The sequence below is a fragment of the Hyalella azteca genome, unplaced genomic scaffold, assembly GCF_000764305.2.
Source record: "Hyalella azteca isolate HAZT.00-mixed unplaced genomic scaffold, Hazt_2.0.2 contig17616, whole genome shotgun sequence".
NCBI lineage: Eukaryota > Metazoa > Arthropoda > Malacostraca > Amphipoda > Hyalellidae > Hyalella > Hyalella azteca.
The window spans coordinates 108,285-131,798 of NW_025947392.1; positions in this window are offsets into that span (position 1 = coordinate 108,285).

The following is a 23,514-nucleotide window of genomic DNA, read 5'->3' on the forward strand; positions in this document are numbered from 1 at the left end:
AACAGTATCTTATTTTTTACTTTACAAAATCCTATACATCCAGAAACTTTGAGAAACATTAGATTTTCGAGTCGAAACAAAAATATTTGGCAAACGCTAGAAATTTTAATGTCGGTGACATCCTTGTGCTGATGATGGTGGCAGAACTGAAAGAGCGCTTGAGGAGAGGCGATAGTCAACACAGATTGTGAATTAGATAAGAAAGAGTGGAAGGCTTTCAGGATACGCAAGGCCACGAGCTCGGCTAGTTGAAGCGATAGGGTCCTTGGCAGTCTTAATGGAATGGTACAAATGCTGGGGATCACTTCAAAAGCTTGCCAGATAAGATTCCTAGAAAAATCTGAACATGAAAAAACTTCCGATTGCCATGTAGAAAGCATAAAAAGCTGCATGCGTGCTTTTGGGGCTTCTGTTTTTATTACTTTATCTTTAGAAGAAAAAACATTGAGAGTCAAAGAAAAGGCCCCCGCTTAGAGTATGCGAGCGCAAATATGCCTCGCCCTTCAAAGGGTCTGGTCTGTGAGGCACTGATGACTAGAAAGGTCCTTTCAACGGCAGATGCTTAGAGCCGGGAGCTGCATTTGGTTTCCTACCTACGCCAATGAGCAGAAAATAATCGGATATATTCAGCATTGAATCACATCCTTTAACGGTAACATTCATGTATTATACTTTCATCCATTTAGATTCTATTTATTGTTAGCTGAAAACGGTTGTTTTTCATATCAAACTAATCTATGGAAGGAGATTTTTCCACATAAGGTTCTCATCAAAATAGTCTATGAAATCGCTGATAACTCAGGCGCATCCTCAAGATGGAAAACCTCATTCTGAAAGTGTTCAAATTTTGACAGGTGTGTGAGAATGTTAAATTATTTGTCTCGGCATAATGCTCAATGTAAATATTATGTTGTACTATTATGGTCCAAATCGAAATAAGGGATATGCAAATCAGATGCCCAAATAAATGATTTTTGCACTGCATGCAAGACATGCATCTGCAAAAAACATGAAATATTCGAGCATGAGGAAGATGCCCATGTTTGTGGTACAGGTTTTTATTTTTATTGAGAGTGTCGTGGCTCGAGCAAGTCACGAAGTCGAGGATTCTTAATGTGGTTCTCAGGTTTGCATTTAGTCAGCGAGCGCTCCATGGATGAAACACAGGTGGCCTACGTACGGCCATCTATTGGCTGATGAAGATCCATGGATGATTTAACGATGTGATACTCGCGGTTGGGGAGGGAAAAGTTATGTTTGGGCAGCACGCGGGATAGTCTTGACTATGCGCTTTCTCTTGACACACAAACATCCCAAATCCTAACGTTTCTCTTGCGGAATTACCATGAAGTTCATTGTTTTCCAAAACCGCAAGTTATGTGTTGTAACAAAGATTGTACAGTAGTCAGAACATTTACCACAAAAATGTAAGTAGCCATGCACAAGATATTCATCTAGGATTTTAGGAAAACCACTGTGAGAAAAATGAAAAGATTATAAAATTTTTCATTGGTGCAAATATTAACCAGTACGCATAAAGGTCTCATACATTTGTCTACAGAGATATTTCAAGTTTCCAGTAGCATTCGTATCTACAAGACGTCTCGAGAAAGACGTCTCACATAAATAAATGGTTCGTTTTGGCAAGCCCGTGTTATTTGTGTTATAAATTAAGATTTAATCGGTCCAATTTTTACTTTTAGGTAGATGATAAAACCTTTAAAAAAGATACGTGATTTTCGTGAGTATTACATGGCTCTCCGCACTGCGTCAGTCGCGCAGACATCACCCCGCGACTGACCAGAATATCAGGTGTGGGATGTACGCAGGCATCACCCCGCGACTGATCATAATATCAGGTGTGGGATGTAGGCAGACATCACCCCGCGACTGACCAGAATATCAGGTGTGGGACGGACGAGTCTTTAGTCAGGAATGGAAATTAAAGGTGAGCTTGCAGGCAAACTGATCCTCTCTTATGAGAAGAAGCGTAGATTTCCGATTATCATAATGACGACTCTTGATTGAGGCGAGCTCCAGACCTCCTATGTAACGGGACTGTCTAACCTGTTAGCTTGTGACGCAATTCCCTAAATCCTTCCTGGATACATGTTGAAAAATGCCGAAAATGTTTCAAGGTGCCGTTTTCTTTTTGCAGAAATAAATTTCTTGTTGGCAAATGTCTGAAGAAGGCCCAAAATATAAAAATATTTTATGAATAATATCGAAGCAGAGTCTAAAATAGATTGAAAATTTGAATTTTATTAATTATCCGTGAAATTCTTTCGCGTCAATTACAGCGCAAAGCTGTGTTAAAGATTATTCAAAAAGGTTCATTTAAACATAAAATTGAAGACCACGAGTGCCCCAGCGGTGATGATATTTTCATATGTTCAATAAGAAATACTACAAAAGAAAATATATTATTATACGCCACAATGATAGACTAGCATGAATGAAAACTTCTTCAAATTAATATGCAGATTATAAACTTAATTTTCAAATTAACGGGAGCTTCGAATTGTACCGCGCTTTATATAATTTCCTGTATACATGACAAAGAAAATGATTTTTATAAGTGAAGTCCTCTTTTCAGATGCATGAAACGCAAACCCTGCCATTCCAGGGCAGGAGAAAATGAATATGGAATAAAGTCCAGGCTGGAATTTCAATGCAGGAATAAGACCAGCCACGGATATCATACCATTTCAAGGCAGAAAAAATTCATCCACTTGCATTACACCAATTCAATGTTGGAATAACTCCATCCAGTTGCATCATACCAATTTAAGGCAGGAATGCATCCATCCACCTATATCATAGCGATTCAATGCTGGAATAAGGCCAGCCACGGGTATCATACCATTTCAAGGCGGGAATAACTCCATCCACTTGCATCATTCCAATTCAAGGCATGAATAAGTCCAGCCGCGGGCATTGCTCGCCATTGATCACGGTTATAACTCACGGGCCCCTCCCGCGATTATGATCGTAAATCTCACGCTGCTTGGCGATGCCCCACAGATTATCTGCCTTGCATATACGCGGGCACTCACTGGTCTTCTTGACGTTTGTTGTGTGCTTTATATTAAATTAAGCCGACCTATTGCTTCAATACATGCATGAGAAGCATGATTAATTATGGTGTGTTGGGTTATTAGGTAAATAAAAAGTTTTGTTAAGCTTTTGACTACTGATGGCAAATTGTCCACGATCTTTACGTAAGAATAACAAAGATGATAGTAAATATATTCGTAAACAGAGGGTCCAAGGTTGATGTCTACAATCGCCCATTTGATCGATTTTAAAATTTTAAAAATATCACTCATTACTCACTCCAGTGAGTGATAGAGAGCGCATTTTCTCGTCGACGAAAACGTGAAGTCACGGACGGACAGACAGACAGACGGACGGACGGACATGACGAGCACAATAGCGCCTTTTTTCCATAACTGAGAAAATGCGCTAAAAATAATGAATATTTACGATGGTTGAATAAATCAGGATAAGTTACAGTTGTGCATGGATTTGTATTGCTGAATAACACGCGTGATGAAAGGCAAGAACGCTTGCCATTAAGGGCCCATTTTAAATGGACCATTTCTTCTGCCTTTTATGTCAATAATTTCATTTAGACGCGAGATATTATAAATTTGGTGATGCAGACTATTTTCGTAATGAATGCCCACATTACCAAATTTGCAGATTTTTTAAATAAAGTGTTTGTTAAATAAAATGAGAAGTTGATTCAAATGAGTAGAAGTTAAACCAAAAAATCTCTTTAATATCTTTTATACTTATTAGGTAATATTTAACGTGTATTACCATCCAAGGCTGTCCAGTGCTCTGCAATAACACTAATAACTTGACTCGCTCATTGCCAAGCCATTGACTTTTGCTTATTTCATGTCTACGTAAGATTCTCATCGCAGCCACGAAGATAAACGCGAGTGAGACTTAATTTAAATTCTCGAACCTCCTGGAATCAGGAAAGAGATTTTTCTCGGGTGTTTGCTGAACTAATTTTCCATGAAGCTCGGCAGCTCTTATTTTATCTCAGAGGCAGAGTTACGAGAGTCTCGTTCACTGTATTTTAGGCCAGGACTTGTACCGTCGAGCTATTTTCTTGTGGCTCAACTCTAAACACGCACAAACTTTGTCAACTTCTGGTTTGCTCCGAAATGAATAGTTTGCTAAGCAGTTTAGTGAAGGCACCGCAGCTCCCAGAGCTCACCAACCGACACCATGGGCGGAATTTTTAGCGGGAAAAAGTCCCGAGGGATATTGTGTTAATGGAAGCTGAACTTTGCCAGGGTTATTCCTCAAGTAGCTTAAATTCTCTTCCTTAAAGACTCTATGGTACAGTTTTTCAAAAGAAAATTATTGTCGAGCAATTCTCATCAACTCTGGCAAATTTGTTTTCAATTAAGATAGGAAGTACTCAATAATCTATTGATTTCCATTGTTTATAGAAGAAGCGCATGAGTAATAAAAGCGCATGAAAATTTTTTGTGGAAAGCTCATTAAACAAATAAATAATTTTCTGTTCGAAATTGGAACTAAATTAAAGTCTTAATTAATTTGAGCCTTCATGTAACAAATATGAATTTACTGACCAATCGTTCCAAAGTAGGATCAATTATTAAAACCTCTTTTGAGTGAATGAATGATGTCTCACTGAGAGGTCAAGAGAATTTTTCATCAATATTTTGACTTCACACTGGAATTTTTCCTCGAGGAATGAGTTTACTAACGTAGATTTTCAGTAGTCTTATTGAAAAATGCGCTTGTCTCAAATTGCAGACCTTATAAGCTCTAGAATTCCAAGTTGTATGAGTGTCATGGGATATTTATCGCCGTCTTTGGCAACTAACTTCACGAAAACTTCTTGTTCATAATTCGCCAAAAGTTACGACACACTTTTACCACTTGCAATGTCCCGCACAACAGATATCGAATGAGTCGCTAAAGAAGAACATGGCTCGAGAAGGTCTTGCAGAGAATCCCAACGGCCCATTGAAGTCCTCGAGTTTTTGGTCACAGATTTGTGTTGGGGGTAAAGTTCTGCACCTTCGTAGCTCCCTGTAGTACTTTGCTATGCATTGCTTTCTGAGTAGCACATTTTGCGCTCGAGTGTTGTTATGAAGTACTGGAGTACCGATCGCGATGAGCATAAACCGTTTGCAAATTATGCTGTGCATAATAAGTGCAATAACAATGAGGGCAATATAGTGCTTGATAACAGTCAGCGATTTACGATTTGAGACACATTCGATTGGGCAACAGGACAGGAAAAGGTTAATTATAATGTAAACATTATAATGTACTGATGGTATAAGGCAACGGATATTTCGTTGTATAACGGTTTGATCGTTGCAATCAAATTATTCCGATATAAAGAGTTTCTAGACACCATCTCTCGGAAGATGTCAAAATCTGAACGAGTATTCAAAGACATGCATGATGAACATGGATAGTGATCGGGCTTCTCCAATGAAAAAAGAAATAGTAAATGCGGTTTTTAGTTGCGAATTTTTTGTGAACCTAGGACAAATGTCCCGTAAAATTTAGTTCCACAACAAGATTAATCCAAATTCCTTTAGGAAAGTGTAGGATTTCGAGCTGTTGATCAAGAGAAAAAACTCTAAAAATCGAATTAGTAGCCAGAATTTCTACGAGTTTTCTTTCCACAGTGAAAATCCAAGAGATCCTTTCTTGGGTTTGCAATAAAATTTATCGCAAGTTTTGGCTGAAAGACAGAACGAGAGGTCCGAATCAATCCTCGGGCCTGCATCAGCTGATGCATTTAGCTAATTGAACGCTACCAGCGCGAAAGAAAATACATCGCTTTGTTAAACTGGGAATTCGGTACAATCGAAATTAAGCTCCTCTCGAAGATCTCAGATTTGCGCATCTACAGATGAAAACTCACATAAGATTTACGTAGATAAAATTAATATTATTCATGAAAATGTTTGAACGGAAAGCGTATAACCAGAAAGTACAGGTACTATAGATCACGGAATATTTGTGAACGATAATAAAGAGCAAGAAACACAATCTACATGTCAACATCTCCATCTTCTGTCCATTACGGGGAGAAAAAAATAGCGAGAAGTTCAATATTGCATTTGTAGCTTGCACTATTTGGCCATGCATTATGTAGAGACATGAAATCCACGATGTTTATTACAGAATTAGTTCGAATACATTGATGAAATATAATGCAGTTCGGGAGATTTCAAAATTTGTTCACGTCCGATGAAAGCGTAATCAAAAGTGGTAGTTTATTTAGAATTTGAACAGAATTCTCCGTTTGAACCTGATATATTCAATATTTTCTGCAGCAAAAAGATTGGATGGCTGAATCACTTGCAAAATGAGAGCTTTATTTGTGCGCGAAAAATCGACAAATGCGGGACGAATTTTTCATGTTGTTCATGTATAATTAATCAGTGATTACGTTGATGGCGGTAGTAAAGACAGAAAAAAGGTCAGTAGGGGAGCAGGGAAAATAATGTATGGAGAAGGCAGAGACAACGCAACAGTGAATGTGAAAAAATCAGGAGTACATGAAGAGGAAGCGATAAATAAGAGGAAGTATTCGAAGAAGACAGGGAATGAGGCTATGGGAAACACTAGAAAAATAATTGTGGCGTATAAGGGCAGGAATAGGGCAAGAATAAAGGGAATAAAGCAAGAAAAAATATAAGTAAGGGGAAGGGAGTGTTCAGAGATATTTAACAGCAAGAGAGAGTGCGGAGAGTGTGGCTGAGGAAGGGTTGGTGAGAAGGTAGGGAGAGGGACATTGAGATGGCTGGGGACAGGAGCAGGGAGGGGTATAGGATGGAAGGATAGGATTGAGGAGTGGGTGGGTAGAGGATAGGTTCTGACCTCTGAACCCCATCCCCTCTTCCGCCCGCCCCCACCCCCCAGAGAGGAACTTGGAGCAAAAGTTGAAATATTTCAACTCAACCTACACGCACGAGGTCTCCAGCTGAAAAGTTTGCCCTTTTTTCATTGCTCAGTATCGTAGTGGGATTTATTCAAACCACAGTCGAGCCATTCTTCAGTGAAGATATTCACCGTAGCTCTTATAGAGTGCGTGTTTTTATGTCGCTCTGTATTTGTGCTTTACATTCTGTGTGCTATATTCAAATTTTTCAACACTGCCCGTAGATTACGTTCGATTTAATTCACGTGTCACATTATTTTATTCTCGTGAATGGATTCCCTTAGAAGAGAGAATTTTTATTTGAAGTCAATTTTTGCACGGGCGTATTTTCATTGATAGTAACTACGTGGAAAAGCTCTTATTATAAGCCAAAAAATTCCTATATGTGACAATTAAATGAAGTTATAAATTGCATTGAAGTTGTTATTTAGTTAATTATTGTAACCAAACATTCATGATGCAACTTAACTAAATTGAGAGGGAATATTTAGCGATAATTAGATCAAGAAATCATAGTCCAGTGGCGAGACTTGGGTATATAATTTATTGTTGATGAGGCTGAATGGGACAAATTTAGTCCAATAGTTTTAGAATTTAAGGCCGGGGAGCATGTGGTATCCCTTTGAACTCTGGTGATCCTGGAACAAGTTTCCTATAAAACTTCACGTTTCGAGAAGTTTGGAGCAAGCAGCGTAGGGCAAGCTGAAAACGTGAAGCCATATTAAAGTCCTTCAACCAAGCGGTCTTTAAACTTTTAAGTAGTACAAATTTTTAATTTGCCCCGATCTCCTCAATCGCGTTCCTCTAAACCAGAATTAAAATTCTCAGCAGTTTGCATGGATATTTTTTTCCCTCGCTAATGTTCATAAATATGACAGATTTTAATAATTAGCAATGTGATTTGTATATAAAGAGAGCAGAAATATATTTTTCAGTGACTGGAAAATTTTTCTTCACTTGTCGAGTAATTCGGATATTTCTAAGCGTTGCATTTCAAAGTTGCAATTTAAAACTATAATTATGCCGATGCTATGAATTTCATTTTCTAATTCTGACAGTTTAGTCAACTGTTGGAAATAGTTTGTATTTCCAACAGTTTAGTCAACACAAATATCCGAATATCCTCAAGCTATAATAAGAAGTACCGTAAGTTGAAAAAAGTCCTAGGGCATGCAAGCAGGCACCGCCAAACTGTAGCCAATTTAACGCGCTATAATTTCGATCATGCGCCACTTCGAAGATTAGATGTAAACCGCACGAATGCAGTGTGAAAAAATACATTTATTCAAAGAGAATCCAGTCTGTATTTCCTCGTGTCGTGGCATGGAGTCTGTGAGAACGTGCCTAAAGGCTGAGGATGGTGGAGCCAGACTGGGGCTTCTCCATGCACAAATTACAGCTTGCCTTTTCTCGTACACTAGTCGGGGCTGGGGTTCCTCGAATCGGAATGCAGCAACAACTACGAAGGCGACTGACCGCCTCATGTTTCAACCGAGCTGTGTTGCAACCCGTTAGTGCAGACGAAAACAAATTATGTATGTATCTTCTTAGTCATTGTGCTGGTCGAGCATAAATTGTGAAATTAATCCAGCATTAAAGAACTCGAGATACATAATCGTCACAATCGGCTGAGTCTTGGAGAATGACAAGTTACTCTGTTGTGCACTTCGCTATTACTATATTTACTGCAACTTAAGCATTTTACTAAATTCATTTTCCTAACACAACTACAAAAGATTATAGTGGATATACTTCAATCAAATTACTTGTCTATAGAGTCTGATATACATTAAATCTAAGGAATACATCAATGAAAACGGAAGTAAAATTACCTTTATTTTGTAATTATGCGCAAAAAATCATTTTACAACTAATCGGACCCAGTCATAGATCAACCCGCACAGCGACACAAATGCAATAGTAATTAGTGATCATAACAATAAATACGATGAAATTACTCATCTAATTCAATTTCCGTATTAGAGTATTTAGTGTAATAAAAACATTGCTATAACTTGATCTTTCCTATTGGTTAGCGTTTTAATTATGACTAATTGGCATAAATACTGTATTAGTACTAATTTAACACATAGAAACTAATAGAAGAGTCCTCAGTATTGCATGATGTAAGCCCGACGTTCATATTGATTACAGAACCAAACCATGGATCATGAATGCCGATCAAAAAATTCAAGAAAAACCGCTACTAAAAATTATGTTTCAACACTGAGATTTCAGAGGAATCATAAATCTTAACGGTGGTCGTGAAATACATTGAACATATATAAATTAATCACTATTAAAATCCCAGCACATTCTGAAACTAAAATAATAAAGTAAAAACTAAGAGAACCTATAAAAAGTTACACTTTAAAAATTTAGTTACACAAAAGTTGCAAAGCACACAATATTAAGAAGTTCCTATATACCGGAACACTAAAAAATTTGCATTACGGTAATGCGTTCAGATGTCGGACTGGAAAAAAATAATGAAGCCTAGCGGTAGGTATGTAGTACGTTAAGCATATATTTCTGAATCACAGTTAAATTTCCCATACGCACTAAAAATTAACAACACTCTAAAAACTACGAGAACACTGAAAAGTTAGACACTAATAAACTGTAAAACACAAATAAGTTCCTATATGCAGTAAAAAGTATGTATTACTGAAATGTTTTGAGAAGTCACCGTGTTGCAAGTTGCGGCGACCACGCAGGTAAGTTGGGAGAGGCAGGACCGAGGCAGCACGCAGCGTTCAAACCTCTCATCATAACCTGGCAAAAAAAACTCTTCCTGAAAAAACTAGGCCTGTGAGAAAGGTAAGGTTCAGCGCCTCGGTCGCCTCAGGCGGTCGTGCCTTGATTCAGGACGAGAAAATCGGGAAGATATTCTGTGAATTGTTTCTCGATGAGGAATCTCAATAGAAATAGAAACAATATGGAATCTACATAGAATTGATGAATGTTGATGGAAATGTTAGCTTTAATCATTTCGAGGCTTAATCGCCAAGATTAGGAAGATAGGATTCACTGGTACATCTGCAAATTGAATTTTGCTGATATTTTGATACATCTAGTAAAGAGGAATGCTAAATGTAATTGTATTATATTTAGGAAAAACAAAGAATTATTAATTTATTGTGGCAACATCGGTCACCTAAATATTCAAGTTAGAATTGGAATTATTGTTATGAATTTCTGTTATCTGTTCATGTACTTCGTCATCTGTTCAATTCATCATTAGTAATTCAAACGTTCACACTAATATACAATTATATTTTTTCTCTTAATCTTCACAAGTTCATTCGATGTGAACACGAAAGACATTTCCACCAAAGTATCGCTCCTATAAGGTTGAGTTTCTGTTGCAGGAATCAGGCGCAGCGATCGAGTATCTCGTTGCCCTGTACCTCGTCTACCGGTACATCACAGGCGTCCAGAGAACAGCTATCAGGTGTCTGACCATGCAGCTCGTTACGGCTTTTTTACAAGGTTCAATTCCTGCCTGGAACATTCTAACCCTTTGCCTTGCACTGTAACTTTGTCGTGTACTGTCTGTCCATTTATTTTTCTCATTCTTTTTAGCGAATTTTCTCATTTATTCAAAAAACGCGCTATTGTGCTCGTCATGCCTGTCCGTCTGTCCGTCCGTCCGTCCGTGACCACGTTTTCGTCAACGAGAAAATGCTGTCCGTCACTCACTGCAGTGAGTACTGAGTTATATTTTTCTATATGCTCCATTCGACCAAAAAATTTGCCTGATTATTTTTTCTAGCGACGTAATATGAATATTTTCGGCCTTATAGATCAGAGTTCATGCGTCTATTTAGCTATTCTCATCTGTTACATTTCATTTCTAATGCTTTCTTCATGTGTATCATTTGTTCAGTGCCACGGCAGGTCTTTACATGCCCAAGTACAGCTGGAAGAGCACGGCGCAAACCTAAGCTATTATTGAGCACAAAAAGTCCCGTAAGAAATAAAGATGTGCGCCGAGATCTTCTATTGTTATTCTGTGAGCTACGGACCAGAGAATCTGAAGGGCCTGTCCGCGTTTTGTTCGTTAGTTTGACCATTTTCTTGCGGGAATCTTATTACCGCTGCATGGAAAGATAGACATAAGATAGGGCACAGGAATTTGCATGTGCAATTGCACAGGCTTGTGATATACGAGCCGATATAACAGGATACGATGTAGAACTCTAGTAAACCTAACATTCTCGTAGCTTATAACTTGGGCCAGAGTTGAATACGGAGGTGTGTTATTCTGAATTAAAGATCTTTTAAATTAGTGGGCACAGAAGAGAAACCATTCATCATTCCTGTTCTAGAAGTTGTTCTATTTATTGTTGATGGGCTGTGCGATTGATTATTTCGCACCTCCATAAGAGTAGTTGATTGATTGGGCAGGGAATTTGTTTTTTAGGCAACGTTTCGACTATACATCAAGACGCTTATACTAATTGGGGGGGATGGGCGGTTGTGAATCGGGAATAGGATTTTGCACAGAAAATTTAAGTATAGTATAGAATTGAGTTTGATCTTACATTTGTAATCACGTCTCTCATTGCGCTGTTTCACACGATGTAAAATTTATTTCTGACATGCAGAATTTATTTGTACTTTTAAATGTTATGAAACTTTTACGCAAAGCATATATTATTATTACGACTGGAATTATTAAAGTTAAACTGCAAATAAACATTGGTTCATTTCATCGGTTGTTATTAGTGATAAAAATGATGATGTTAGCTACGATAAAAATGTACAATTTTGGCATAGAACACCGCGAACGAGAGACCCTTTTGGTCAGTCTGAAGGTCACGCATCGTAATTGTGATGGCAGTGAAAGGCGTGGAACTATCGTGACCATACGGAGCGGTAAGGCATGGAACTAGCGTGTCCATGTGGGCCGGTAAAGCGTGGGACTATCGTGTCCATACGGAGCGGTAAGGTATGGAACTAGCGTGTCCATGTGGGCCGGTAAAGCGTGGGACTATCGTGTCCATACGGAGCGGTAAGGTATGGAACTAGCGTGTCCATGTGGGCCGGTAAAGCGTGGGACTATCGTGTCCATACGCCCCGGTAATGTCTGGGACTAGCGCGCCCATGCGGCGCGGCATGGCTAGGGTCTATAGTGTCCGTACGGCCCGGTGAGGTCTGACACTATCGTGCTCATGTGGCGTGGTATGGCTTGGGTCTATCAAACCCATATGGCGCGATAAGGCATGGGTCTATAAGGTCCATGTAGGTCGGTCAGACGTGGGACTATCAAATCCATGCGGCGCGGTCAGGTGGGGTAATATCGTGCCTATGTGGCACGGTCAGGCGTGGGGCTATCGTGCACATGTGGTGCAGTAGAGCGTGGGACTATCGTGCCCATAGGGCGTGGGCGGGCGTGGGTCTATCGCGTGTCTATGCGGTGCGGTCTGGCCTGAGACTCGTGCTCATGGGCCGCAGGAAAAGCGTGGACAAGTGCCCATGCGGGGAGCGCAGCCGTGCACCACTAATTTTGTGCACAATAAGCCCTGAATCGAACGCCTTGTATCTCTCCGGACCTATACCAATCCGCCGTGCACCATTCGGCTGTGTCCTCTTCCGGCCTTGACCACCACCTGCCGTGCACCACCAGACCGCGGATCGAATATGACTTCCAGGCATCGTTAAATTACGTAATTTTACGTTCACCGCATCTGAGGTTAGGTTTTAGATAGCATAGTTCTGTTCCAAAATTTGTCGTCCCTCGACAAGTGGCCGTTCGACCGAGGGCTGGTTCGACCCACGGCCTAGATACGGACGGCTTGAAGTGTTGAAGGCTACGTTCCGGAAGGCAAGAACCATGATGGTCCATTACATCCAGGGCAGTGGTGGTCTTCGGCGGGCGACCCCCCATGCGGCGTGGTAAATGCGTGGGACTATCGTGTCCACGCAGACGGTAAGGCGTTGAAATATCGTGCTGGAGTGCGTTACAGTAATTCTTAGACCAGTCAATCACTCGAGCCTGTTACACGTTCATTACTGCATGCAGCCATAGCCTCGGTCACTGGTATCGTCCACACATTCAGCACGTGCGTTCCACACATTTAAAGAACTTGAGAAACAAGAGGATGAAATCTTAACGAGCAGAGGCATTCTGCTGTTGTCCTGCAGAACAGATTGGGTGCATAATTGAGTGCAGAGCTCTACGACAGAGCTCCTAAATATTTCATGTGAATGAGAGACCAGTGATACTTGGGGTCCATTCGAAATTTGTCGATAATTTTAGAATAATGTGAAAAATAACGGACTGGATCTATGATGTTGTGAAACGCCGCGTTACAAATGTGGAGTTTCATAAATTTAGTTATGATAAGGTATCAGAGAGGCGAAAACAGCGAAAACTTCCTTCTTCAATGTCAAATAACGGCTCTGTTACTGCTCTCGCGTCACAATGTTAGGAATTAAGTGCCACATATATTCCTTGCATAGTAAATACCAGAAAAACCAATTGAAATAAATATCATATGAATAAAAAATTATACATGAAGTCGCAAATAAAAGAAATAGAGGCAAGAAGTAGAACGTTGACCCGGAGCACGACAAATCGATAGAAATTTTGCTTCCAACTGGCTGCTCATTTTTTTTCCTCGCAGATCTTTAGTTCGAAGCCCGTCGAAAATGGACGACGGTAATCAGAATTTATCGCAGCGAGGCAGGTGGCTCCAGCTGGTCTTAATCGAACGACGAAAATCGGAAACTGGTCATAAGTATTATTTTCTTCTTTTTCCGTCATGTTTCCCGGTAATTTGTAACAAAACGAAAAATTAGTACCATGTTGGAAGTTTGTATTGATGGAAGAAAATAATTGAATTACGCGTTTAAAAATTGCACTTGAATTCAATAAAAATTACATGCGTTAAGTCGAATTAAATGGATCGTAGAATGGTTTTCCAAAGTGCCGATGAAAATTGCAGAATTTAATAATTAATTTAGATTAATAATAATAAAGCTGTTACATGATTAAACCGGAGGTAAAGAAAGTATTTTGTAATAGATTCGGTCAAAACTGCAAACAGATGCAAAAGGCATTTCAATATCGTAAGTGCTCTACCCTGCAGTAGTGTCATTAAAATAGCTTATGTTGGTCTGCTCTGAAAAGAGAAACTTTTGCATAATACATGAAAGTTTATAAATAGTGCCGCAGATGTTCGTCATGTCACAATTTTTCCAAGAATTTCATAACTCATTCAAGTTACATTGAAGTTCTAAAATAGTGCGGTTTTTGTTTTTCAGCTCACAATTAATCCAGGATTTGCTTATCCCTTCTCACCAAAGTCGCCAGGAGTAAAATAGATAATAAAACTCCAAATAAAAACAATTATTGTAACGGATTTTTCGACAGCAGCGAAGCAAACGAAAAGTATCCCAAATTTCGCGATCATGTCAGGTTATCGAAAATTGGGGAGCAAAACATTGTCTGAAAATTTTTTGCAGAGCTCGAGGCAATTTTGATGTCAGCCTAGAGTGCGAGGCCGGGACTCGATCATGTGTTGATTAATAAACGGGAAAGAACTCATGTTCCTAAATCTGTTAAAATTTAATATCAGTTATTTTATACTCGCCTTTCGTTCGTCTCTTGATAAGAGCCGAGATCGCGGCCCGTTAGATTATTTAAAAGGTTCTGGTATATTATCTACGACTTTACGACTATGCGCCGCTATAGTTCAACGAAAAATAAATTATTACTTTTCCGTAGCAACACGTTTATATTTCGCGTATCCTCTCTTCCAAAGTAGAGTCCTTCACATAGGACATGAAGGTTTTTCGACCTAGTGTGGGTTCACCAATTATATGTTTTGGAGCTTCAATGCTTCTCATGGCATTCGCTGAATATGTTTCATCAGAATAACTTTTTTACAATACTACTCTTTAACTTCACTAACTGTTGTTTGTTTAATTGTTTGCCTGCTACAAATCTTATAATAGATATTCAACACGCTTATACCTCTCCAATCGATCTGAAATTTTGCACACTTGCGTAAAGTTGGAGACAACGCATGAATCAATTGACAGAATAGATAATTTTAAGAATTTTAATTTTTTATTAAAACATACTGAAAAAATAATTTTATCTGCTACCAATCTTATAATAAATATTTAACACACTTCTACCTGTCCAATCGATCTGAAATTTTGCACACTTGCGTAAAGTCGGAGACAATGCATATTTGTAAATAAATATTTGTAAATAAAATTAGAAATTCATTGTACATGTGGAACATCGTAATCACTGGATTCTTTAGAAGTGCTGCCTTTAAAAAGTATTTTTAAAGGCATATTATTTACATAATATATTATTTATATATAAAGCATATTATTTACATAAAAGCATATTATTTCCGCAACAGCTGAAGTCCAAATAAAAGAGTGCATCTCTGCAGATATCTTGACGTGACGATGTCGGGTAAATTATCTTAATTTTTCGGGGGAACAATAATTGGACGGATATCGATGCATGTCCCACAAATGCAAATTCATTCACGAACACTAATAATTCGCAAATAATAAAAACTGACATTAATTTAGTAGAAGTTTTACGAGTACAAATAATAGAAAGAGAGTATGCGAATATTGCATATTAATGCACATAAATTAACAGCCCTGGGCTCAATCCGGACCAAATATAATTAGCGGCAAAGCATTATTTTCCACCATCAAAGTCTTTGATTCCTCACGACTTTGAATTTGACTTGCACAGTTTCATAGCTGTCCATTAGCGTGTATTTGGGAATTACTTCATCAATGTAAAGGCACTATGAGCCAGTTAATGCATTCCTCAATTTACGCTAGTCATCCATTCTTCAAGGCTCGTACACAATTACAAGATAAAAAGCGACTTGAGAACGGCCGAGCTTCGGGTTTTGGATGGCCATGTTTAAACCGCGCAAGATATTACGTCATGGAGCGCCATGTTTCGTCTGAGGATAATAGCGTACGGCGAGCCCCGCCTCCGAAATATCAGTCGAACGTAATTAAGCTGTGTAGATCAGGGTTGTTTTATAGCATGTCTGCCGTAAGTCTCCCTCGTGGTTGCTACGTGCTCGCCCGTAAATAACCGAGTAAAAATCCCGTGTTTTACCTTCTCGCTCACCGGACGCGTGACTACGAAACTTATTTTCACTAAAAACTAACATGGTAACAGTGTCGGACATGATGATGTTATAACAAAATGACTATAATGCAACAATGTAAGAGATGATATGATCGTATAACGATGATTATATGATAAGTCTAGAACATCGATGATACAACAATGATTGCAAAACAAGAGCATCAGGTATAACGATGTTATAACCATAATAATGAATATAATAAATAATTTTCGACAAACTTTTATACGACTCCTATATACGATTGTGATTATAAGGTGCAAAGATCTGCACCTAAAAAGTTTTCATAGAATCTATTTGTTGAAAGATGCAGTTCTTAGTTAAAATATTAATAGTGATACAATCGCTTGGGGTTTAGTAATTTAAAATCAATAACAAAAAACATTTTCAATACCCTGCAGGCTAGGACTGCTTTAGCACAAAAACGCAATCCAATGATACAAAGTCATTTTGCAGAACAAAACTTGGTCAAAAATATAAAAAGTTAATAAAAAAGCATTTTCGGTTACACTAAATTTGCAGTGAATCATTCTGAATTGTAATGGATTGTACGAGGCGGATATTATCAATAGTTTAATAATATAACAAAAAAAATATTGTGGCGTTTTCATGGCATTTTGTTATACGTATTTTATTTGTTTCTTAGCCATGGTTCTAGTCCGTATTGATGGAAGCAAACATGCTTTACGCAATGCTCTATGTAGTGCCTGCGATGCCATTAATGTAATGCGTAACAAGTACTCTTAGGGTACTGTTTAGAAAATGATGTTTTATGTTTTTTTTCAATTAGTTATGTTCACGAGCCAAGATAATATTGTTTATCGAAATTAAAAATCAATTTGAAATTAAATCTGGCATTCTTTTGCTCGCAAAAATAGCACACACCGTGGCATCGACTGCAATTCATTTGAAGCGGCAAAGAAACCAATATCCATCGTATGGTGAAATCGTTCGAATACGTAACAGGACGAATAATACTGAATGTTGCTGATAGAATAGTAATTCAAGTTTAACATTCAAGGAATGTTATTATTATTATTTTCTCTCTAATTATTCTTAGATTATTTCTCTCTCTCCAATTATTTCTCTAAACAAAAAATATATTCATAACATGATATATATTATAAAAATAATGACCAAAAATATGTTATCATCAATGAACATGATATTTACCATTAATTTTAATTACAAGATATCTCTTTTAGCATTGAAAATTCACCCATACTCATTGCCTGTAATGAATCTTGCTTAACGTGTCAATTATTTTTGAGGAACCTTGTAATAAATTACAGGTGAATTTTGAAATATAACTGCTTTGATTTTAACAAGGCTGCCCATATTCCACTACTTCAATTGGCACCTATGTCGCAGTTCTTTAAGAATGAATTCAATTACCATGGGTCAATACCATGCGCCAATACCATTTCATTACCATGCGTCAAGTTATCACTTAATAGATCCTGCATCACTGCATGTTTATTACTTCATGATAAGCGTAAGTAATCGATGCATATCCTTAATGGGAGCTAGCAGCGGCTTAAACATGACGCATTAATGCTGAGTTAAGACCAATGCATGCCATCAGGTTTTCCTGTAAATCGTTTCAAGATGGAAATTGGTCATAATAAGTCATAAGACAAGGTGTCTTCTTATTATGATGAAAATCACTAATAATAAGTCATAAAACAAGATGAATTTATTCCGAGCTTTATTATTATTTTTCATAAATACGGTGTTTTATTTTTCAGATGAAAATCTATTGCAATAAGTCACAATAAGTCATAACACAAAATGACTTATTATCATGATCATAACTGGTCATAATAATTCATAAGTCACGATGAATTATTTTCACCATGAAAATTTTTCGTAATAAGTCGTACGTCAAAATAACATCTTCATTTTGACGAAGATTTGGGAAATTTTTATGGCTTGACTGAATGACATATCCAGTTGTGTGCAGGAAGCATGATGATATTTATGAGTAATTTTCGTTTAATTTTCTTGCTACTAATAAACGGCACCAATTCGAAAAAAAATTACTGATTAAACAGTGAACCTTTTAATCATATTGCAGTGTATGCGGTTTTAAATTATAATTTACGACATTATTAGCGCCACAAGATATTAACTAATATATTTTATATGAAACACGAACGATCACAAATCAAGAGTAAGGGAGTTAATGGGGTCCTATAAATCAAGTAAATTTGTAAAAATATTCTAGTACTTGAAGAGGATTATAAAAGGATTACAGAATTAAGCTTATTTAGTAATTAGATGAGAACACATAATATACGCATAACATATTGTATCCGTAGAAATTCACTTGAATCTGGCGATCTAAGCTCACGGTTATTAAGATATACGCCTGAAAGTAGGTTCAAAATGTTAACTTAATCAGGATACAAAATTTATTTTTAAGAAGAATCAATGTTTGAATGCTAACTTTATCATGATACAATTTTTTAAAATATGAATTAATGTTTTGATTGTTAACTTTAATTATCTGGACGGCATTTTTTTTAATAGGAATTAATGAATTAATGTTTTGAGCGTTAACTTCATCATGATAAATTTCTTTTAAATAAGAATTAATGTTTTCAATGTTAACTTTATCGGGATACAATTTTGTAAAAAGACTTAATGTTTAAAATGTTAACTTTATCAGGATAGAATTTTTTTAAATAAGAATTAATGTTATGAATGCCATTTTCATCAGGATACAAAAGAATTAGTATGACTCTCCTGACAGGATCAGCCTGAAATGTAGGCTAGGATATGTCACTGCTTGTGGACGGTTCCGTTGTTCTATTGTCTCCACATCAGCGCCTAATGGGTAATAGGAGCATGAGCCTGCCATTCCATTGTAGTCCTATTAATATGGCAATAAAAAAACAATATTATATAAGCCTTATATGTCAACAAATAATGATACTATTTTCTTATTAAAGTAGCAATTCAAAATTATTTCTATATTCCAATAATTATGGTAGTAAAATAGGAATAGTATATACCTATTATTGTGGTATCGGTATCTTCCGAGCAATACGACAAAAATGGTAACACTATATTCCCATTAATACAGCCATAAAATGGTACAGCTGCAATTTCATTAATATGACAATAAATTGTAATACTATATTTAAAAATGATGGTAATTCAATAACAACAGTATGTACATTCTTATTAGAATGACGATAAAGCTAAACGAGCATTACAGAATATGAATGGTCTAAATAAAAAAAAACTTTAATGATACCAAAAACGCAGGAAAGAATCTCTGGCATTTCCAGAGCGAATATAAATACAATGATATCGATGTTCACACCGATAAAGGTTTTAATTAAGCAAACATGAGATTTCTAGTTGATGTTATTGACATGTTGTCGCATTTCATATCATCTTCCCTAAATTGTTTTAGGTTATAATCACTGTTCTTCGAATATCATCATTTGACAGACATGAACGGGACGAATATGACATCAAATGCTCAAGCAGGTCTTTGATGATCACTCTATCGTCCCTCGTCAGACATCAGACGCCACGCGTTCAAACATCAAGTATCACACGTACACGCATCAAGCATCAATTCAAACATCAAACATCATGCGTTCAAACATCGAACATCACGTGTTCAAACATCGAACATCATGCGTTCAACATCGAACATCATGCGTTCAAACATCGAACATCACGTGTTCAAACATCAAGCATCACGCGTTCAAACATTAAGAAAAAATCTTGTGACTTCAAAAAGAGCGACTGATATTTCATCCATCTTCCTTGTGCTATTTTTACGGTGGAAATTCCCTCGCGGTCACAATAAAAGCAAATGTTGCAGATAAAATCTCTCGCTGGGTATAGTCATTGGAATAATTAAAGCTTTGTCTTTTGCCTCGGGAATATGAGACCTAATATTGAGTAACGATGAATGTTCCCATGCGACTGGATTTAACAACTAACGTTCGCGCAAATGCTAATGTTCATCCTCAGTCTGGGCACAAGGCAAAAGAGTTGTCGTTGCACTTTTTATTCGAGCGCAACACGGTTAATTCAGATAATGCACGTTCTGGATTTTTATACCGGACTTGACATAGATTGATAATGGGTAATATATCCCCGGATCCGAATAAATTAGGTGTTCTTTGTAAACTCGGTTTCGTCATTTCGCAGCACAAAATGATGGGTTCGGTACTAAATGCACAGCTTTAGTTCACATAATTTAATCCGAATGCACGTAGGTCAATTATCATACTAGCAGGAAAGTGACGAATCTAAAGACTCTAATGAAAAGTTTCATATCTACAGCAGTCACAAGACTATTTGCTTGTAAGAGTTGATTTGTTTTCAAAAGAGCACGTGTCGATTTCTAAATAACGAAAACCTTGACGAATAGAGAATTAGGTCAATTACAATGAAAAATTATTTGATGCCCGCTTGAAAGTACATTACAGGGAGGAAGTCGGATCCATGCACTCAATTCCGGATCCAAGCTATTAAGTTATCAATTTAATATTCCTAGATACTTTGGGCGATTGACTGTGAAACATAAACTACAAAAATTAAAATTCATATCACTAGGACCGAGAACTTCTCAATCCTGCGAGAAACTGTGTAGCGCAGAACCGGAGACGATCGACGACTGCAGGGTTTGTCTCGGCAAGGCTTTCTGCCGCAATCATTTGAAGCAAATCCTACAGGCGACCACCACAAGGGTCTTCCATTTGCTTTAAAGGTTCTTTTGATCAAAGCTGGAGCCGCGCACGTCTCTTCCAAGAGAAAGGAAACAATACGCTTTACTAACCAACTGAATTTTGTCGCGTCGCTGATACTCTGAATAGAAGCTCGAATTCGTGCAATTTATACCAAGACCAATTTAAAAGTATGTTTTTTTGTATTCCAGATTGGTATTTTTTACATAATAGCCAAAATAGCTAATTTGGTTTGGTTGCTTTTAAAGCTTTTGGTTGATTAAAAATTTGATTTTGGTTTGGGTTGATTTTAGAGCAGCTACTGTTTCAACAATTTATTGATTTATACCGAAGTACTGAGTGTTTGGTGGTGCTTTCTAATGAATGAAATATAATGTACGATGTATATGTCAGTAAAAATTGCCCGGAATTCATAATTCCTAAAGTCCATTTGAATTTGACATGTGCTGCAATACGAGATTTGTAATTAAATTGTTCAGATATATAATGCCTGAAGTTTATCCTCACAGACATTTCCTGATGAGATACCAACAACCTGGGCGAGTGCGCGAGGAAATTTAAAGCCCGGTTTACTGAGAGAATATTAATTTCATCTCATCCGGTCAATTCCTAACCGAATTAAAACAAAAATAAAACGTAAGAATATAGATGTTGCAACTGGTTATTTTTATTAAATAAACTAATGAGTTTGTAATTCATATTCATTTGCATTGAAAGCGTTACAGTGATACTAACCGCCGTCTAAAAGAAAAGCAGAGCACCGCATTATTTTTAATCAGTGCTCTTGATCTTGGAAGCGAGCTCGCTTAGCTTGCGCCGAACAAAGAGCCCAACTCTCGAGTGATAACGAGCCGGCGACTGGAAAAAATACAGCGAGAAGCCTGGCAAAGCTGCCTTGGGACTGTTTGACTGAGATTTATTAAGAGTACGAAGGAATAGTTGGCGAAGCTTGTGGCCTGAGAGGAGAGTCGTGAATTGTTAAGCAGCAAGTTGAAAGAGAAGACGTAAGTATAAGCGCGCTCACGAAAGGAAAGACCTGAGTTTGGTTTAGTGAATTCTAAGTAGAAGCGACTGACGTATGCTTAGCGGTAGAAAGATGGAATTTAAGAAGGAAGTCAGAAGACGATTCATCAATATCAATCAATAATTAGATGATTGAGGTGAAAATTTGAGCTTGTCTGATGGTTATTTAGGTCAGGTAAAATGGACTGTTGAAAATTTTAGTTAATCTACATGAATCATCACTTAAAATTCAATACTACTTCAATGAATATAATTTCTGAAAATATGCGGTTTTAAGTTGTAATCATATTTATTGGTTCGATTTTTGTAATAACTGCAAGTCATCAAAATGAAAGTGCTTCCGGATGACGAAATTCTACAGTCTACACTATTCGATAGAATTTGTGAATATCACTAATCTGATAGCAATTGCAAAACAAAACGAGTAAGAAAATATGCAATCCAAACAGATTTGGATAACTGTAATTTTTATTACATAAATTGTGCTTCAACTATTATAACTAAGTGTTAAATGCCTTTCATTTAACCAACATATATTTGTATATGCAAATATAAATTTTGTCGTAGATTTTATATGGCGGTACACCTTCGGTTTCACATACTATCTGTAAGTAGATCACGCGTCTAATCTCCGCGTTGAGTGGAGGCGACTCATCTTCACATGACATTGCTAGACCTGTTCTGGCAGGTCTACTCCCTCTCTGCAAGCGTTTTCTCAAGGTCCGCCTTAAACCCTTTGTCCACCCAACTAATTTGTATGTAGCGAACAACAAATGAGGTCCTTGTTCCAACCCCAGCGATGTCGCAAAGTTTCGTAACCAAAGTGATGCGGAATCTGAAGAAACGTCACTGAACAGCTCGGAACCAACAGTGATTTGCATCAAGAGAATTTCTGGTTCAAAGGCGGACGAATTCCATGGAATATATATTGGAGAATTTCCGGGCCTGCTCTGCATTATGTTTAGAAGTGTTGGGCGAATCAGAAACATTTGAAACAAATGGCGATATTAAATTGAAATTATGCAGATGCACAAGAGAGTGCGCGAAACTGATTGGACCTGTGGAATCTACACTCGGAGGATGTCAATGGAACATGAATTTGATCTAAAAATACATGAATGGGGGGTGATTTTCTAAAGTAACATTTCTAATATGAGTAGGTTTTTGAATATTTTTTCTCGTTTGTTCTTCGGTCAAAATTATTTTGCACATTGCAACAACCTACTGTTGTCAGAATACCATAAAAAATTTAACTCAGTGCTCTAAGCAGTGAGTGACAGAGAGCGCATTGTCTCGTCGACGAAATCTTGAGGTCACGGACAGACGGACGGACAGACGGACAGACAGACGGACATGGCGAGCACAATTGTGCATTTTTTCCATGAATGAGAAAATGCGCTAAAAATGCCTACGCGTTCATTTTCATACGGGTCAAAATTAAATTATGCCGACAAGTTACGATTTACATAAACCCGAATCAGTACTGTTGTAGAGACAGTTGGTTTCAAATCAGACGCAGAACCATTATCGAAAATTTTTAAATTTATACGGCACCCTTCATTTTCACGAGATCGTTGCCATTTCTTGAGCGTGTGCCCAACCTGTCATAAAAGATTGAGAATTTCAGTAGAATGAGCTGTTTCCTGTCGTACAATATTCGAAGCCCTTCATA